Raw genomic sequence first — 4,951 nt, 5'->3', positions numbered from 1 at the left:
TCCGAGGAAAAAAATATCTAAACAATAAGGAATAGCTTCCTGCTGTGCTCTGTGACTCACACCAGAAATTCAATTGAGTTAATTGAATACTTAGAAGGCACTTGTGAGGCCAATAATGCTCAACACTGACTAAACCCCGGTTTTTGGCTTAGGAAATTCTTCTGACGTTAGATGATTTTGCTCACATCTGAAGTAAAATCACATCTCATCACTTTAGGTAGTTTGCCCAAAGTTAGTGGGGTTTTTGTTGCTGTTGTTTTTTTAGGTGTTTATTTACAAGTCTTTTGCAACTTCCAGCTTGATGCGCACTGCCCAGGGAGGTGGTAGAATCACCGACCCTGGAGGTGTTCATAAAATGTTTAGACGTTGTATGAGGGACATGGCTTAGTGGGAGATACTGCTGGTAGGTGGATGGTTGGACTGGATGATCTTGGAGGTCGTTTCCAACCTTGGTGATTCTATGATTCTCTGAGTAATTCTAGGCCACTCCGTGTGTTTGTAGTTTCAGTACTTTCCATAGTCAGCCTAGAATTTGAGGCCAGTGTTTTTAATTGTGAAACCGGACTACAAAAGATCATGTTGGCACTAAAGACTTTGCGCACGGTTGATAATGGGCTGATAAAACACCTCACACAAAACATCTGTGCTGTTTCTGGCCTCTCACTTCTGCTCTTTGAGGTAATCCAGTACTGAGATGGGAACTAGGAGTCTGCTTCATTGTGACTCTGAGCACTGCACAGATTTAATGAAGATGCTGGATTTGCAATCAGTTGTGTTTCCCCCACTGTCAGTCTCAGTGAAATCCTCAGGGATCTGTAGGTAGTGAATATTTGTGTCTCCCCTCCCACCTGAGGTACAGACTTACCATGTGTACTACTGTCACCCTTTTATGCTCTGGTAATGCTGATCACATTTCAGATTCAAGTGCTGTAATTATTACGGCTATATTAAATCAGTGTATTCATATTCTGCATTTTGCTTGAAGTTAAGAGGAAGACGGATCCATTTTTGGCATGTATTTTTGCATGTTGGCTGATACAAGGTTCCTAGTAAATTTAGCTGTTACATGCTGATTAATTTCCTCTTTTCTTTTTTCTCTTAGATTTTATTAGTTTCAGCAAAGATGTACTTGTAGGATTATAGCATTGTGTACTTCTGCTACGGGATGCCTTTTTCACAGGGGGTAGTTGTCTTACGTAGATCAACTGAGAAAATTTTATTGTTAGAGCAAAGCCATCTTTGATTTTAAGAACTAAGTGTATGCTGAAAACTACCTTAGCACTTTTTTTTTTTAATAAAAACTGAAAGCTTTCATGGGAAAAAAATAATGGTATCTCTACGTTGTACCAGCAGAGTTGTTTGAACAATCTCCTTCTGATCTCAGTAATAAGCTGGTGTTTGCAGCCCATACTCTGCCCTCAAATGTGTTGTGTCTGCCTTCCAGCATCCCTGGTGTAACTGCTGAGAACCATGCTTTCTTGAAACGAGTTTTTGTTTTTCTTTGGCCACTAAAAAACTTTCTTTTTTCCTCCACTGTATTCAGAGATTCTAGCAGGCATACAAGTTTTCCTGTTGGATTTCTTCATGATAATGTTATATTGAAATTTCAGTTATTCCTATGGGAATCTTCCTAGAATCCCAGAATCATATAATTTTTTAGGTTGGAAAAGAGGTTATCAGGTCCAACCATCCACCTAACACTGCCAATAGCACTGCTAAGTCATGTCCCTAAGCACCATGTCCACATGTCTCCTAAATGCCTCCAGGGATTGAGACTCCACCACCTCCCTGGCAGCCTGTTCTAAAGCCTGAACACTCTCTGCAAAGAATTTCTTCCTGATGTCAAATTTAATCCTCCCCTGAAACAACCTGAGGCCATTTTCATGTACTCTATTACTTGTCACCTGGTGATATAGACTTACCTCCTCCTCACTGCAACCTCCTTTCAGCTGCACGGAGTGATTAGATCTTTCTTTCTCCAGAATAAATAGTCCCTCAGCCACTCCATGTAACTCATGTTTTCTTGTCCCTTCATCAGCTCTGTTGCTCTTGCCTGCACACACTTGATCAACTCAATACCCTTCTTGTAAAGGGGCTCAAAACTGAACACAGTACTCAGGATGCAGTCTCACCTGTGCTGAGTACTCGCAGATAGTCACATCCCTGGTCCTCCTGGCTGTGCTATCTCTGTTGCAGGCCAGGATGCCCTTGGCCTTCCTGATGAGGATCTTTAAAAATTTGAAAAAGTTGGCTGAAGCTCCTAATGCCTGTTGTTTGTATTTCTAGGATGTATGCACATTACTTAGAGTCCTTGCCACTTTATTATTATTATTATTATTATTATTATTATTTCAGCTAGTTTGTGACAAATGGAATTTTGCCTTCCTGTAGATCTGGAATATAATTCGATGTCCTTATGGCTGTCTCTGAGATGTGTTCCTCTGTTCTACAGAATCGTAGGGCTCTCTTCAGCCACACTGTCTGAGTTGGAGTTCTGTATTCTTCCTTTACCTCCTGCTGGTCTGTTTGGGACAGACAGGTGGTGTGTGGGGTTTCATTGTTAGCTTCAAAAGCTCTTAGCCAGGAAATCTAAAATTCACTACTTGTCAATGTGTTTTCACCTTCTTTCAAGTTTTTCTCAAAGCAAGATAAATATTGTGTCACATAGCTGAAGTCACTGTCATGCAAGGTGCACTTGCCAATTTAAAACTTCTCAGTTGACAAACAATTCTGTAAAGTAACTAGCATTTAGCAAAATTCTGACCATAGAAAGTTGCATATTATCAGTCGTTAATAAACTCAGTGCTATAAACATTGATCAGTTTTGCTCACAAAATCCGTAGTATCACTCTCTAAGTCTAAGAAACAATGCACTTTTGAAACTATTACTCTGTCTCTGTGGTCATTAAGAAATACACAGATGTACACACAGCTTGAAATTCTAAGTTGATTATCAAGTATCGTTATGTAGAATGTAAGTAATTGCATACTATATTAATTCTGTGTGCATCCTACTTCCTGAAACTGTAATTGTTCCTTTGAAGCTTAGAATATAAAGGAGTGCCATTCAAACATATATAGGTTGTCCAGTAAGATCATCTCACATACAAGATGAGATACTGGTTTATTACAAACTTGAGTGCAAGGTTGTCTCTCAAGCTAGCACACACAGGGATCCTCCACAGTGCTTTTTATATGTATTCTTATAACTTGACCACTATCCAGCTATATGATTCATTCCCTAACTTTCATGTTAATGCACAGTATCTTTTAATATTTCACATGCTCATTGGGAAGGATCTCCAGATGGATCTCGGTCTTCAAGCCAGTGAGTGTGATTTTCAGTATTGTAATGAGGATAGTCCTGTTAAGGATGGGGCTAATCTCCCTTTCTGCTGACTATCTACTCATACTGATTAAATATATGTCTGGTTTATGTGTTTCTAGGAGGTTCTCATCTTTGAAGACAAGATCTGTACCCTAATCATGATCAGGAGCTCTTTTACTGAAACACTTTCAGCAGTTTCAGGGATGCTCAGCCTGTCCTAGACAAAAGTATGTGTTTGCAAAACCTAAGAGTACCTATACAAAAGCTTGTACGAAGATTAATTCCCACTTGACTTACAACATTTAGGTGTAGATACAAGAGGTCCTGTGGTACAGTTGTGCCTGTGGCAATGTGGTTAAAAGGTTTAGTTCCTCTGTTCAGTAGTCTGGGAGTTCTTCTGGGCAGCTGAGGTAAGGGAGGTGGAAAGAAGGAGGGTATGCTCTTCCATCAGAGGAGAGATGTTTAGATGTTGTACATGTCAGTCTAATGGTTGAGGGAAATTCAGGGCATCTCCTATGGTCCTGCTGCAGGTCTGTGTTACATGGAATGAACAGAACACTTAATTCTGAGATTGTATAGTAGAAACCACAAAAAGAGAATTAAAAAGCATAGATCTTTTAGATGAATGTTTATCTCCGTTCTACATTCTCCGGAACCATTTGTTTGCAATGAGATGAGGACAGAAAATGGTTACTTGTCCAGAAACATTATTTTTTGTGCGATTTGAAAATCAATGTTGTGGTATTCTTAAAGGCCAGATAATGAAAATAAAGTTATGATAGCAGGCATATAAATGTGTTCTTACCCACCAGTACTGTGTGTGCTCAATGTTTTGTGATAGAGAACAAGGAAAAATCCAGAAACCCCAGGTAGCCTGTCTAATTAGCATGGAAAGTGGTTAAGAATGATAGGATTGGCTAGCAGGGTAAATCACTCATATAGATAGTGACTTAGTGATACCGTTTAGCTAGAGGAATAACTGAAGTTTTAAGGTTTCATCATATCTTTTGTTTCTCTGTGTACTCTATTATATGCATAATTACTTTTATTGATTGCCAGCACTGTTAAAACAAGTGGAATGATGCTAATCAATCATTCCAGATTGAAAAAGAAGAGTAGGCTCTGAAAGTTCCTTGAAATATTTTCTTTAATTAAAAATCCAGCCAGGAAGGAGACTGAAATCATTAGCAGTGCTGTAGAATGCCTCTTACAGGTTTGTGGGTGAATATTAACTCCATTCTGGCAGAACGGTCACATAGAATGCTTTCCTGGTCATGTTCAAACTCTACCATATTTCTGCAGTACTTCTATATGTAATTATGCTAAATTTCATTTTAATTGAAACATGTGGCGAGAAAAAACATTACATTATTTTAAAAAAAACCTACAATATTAAGATAACTCTCCAAAATCATAACACAGTGTGCAAACAATTTTGAGTTTCTCTCCCATTTCCATTTTCTAGTTCCTGATGGAGAGATGTTGTCTAAAAGTGCCCAAATCAGAACTGTGTAAAATTTTTAGTTTTTTATACACTGTAAGCTGTAATAAGTTCTAAAAAGCTGCAGAAATCAGAAATTTTTGAGCAGTGTTTTCTTTCTGATAATAAAAGTTTTATATAGC

The sequence above is a fragment of the Meleagris gallopavo genome, chromosome Z (assembly GCF_000146605.3).
Source record: "Meleagris gallopavo isolate NT-WF06-2002-E0010 breed Aviagen turkey brand Nicholas breeding stock chromosome Z, Turkey_5.1, whole genome shotgun sequence".
Classification (NCBI taxonomy): domain Eukaryota; kingdom Metazoa; phylum Chordata; class Aves; order Galliformes; family Phasianidae; genus Meleagris; species Meleagris gallopavo.
This window is presented reverse-complemented; position numbering follows the sequence as displayed.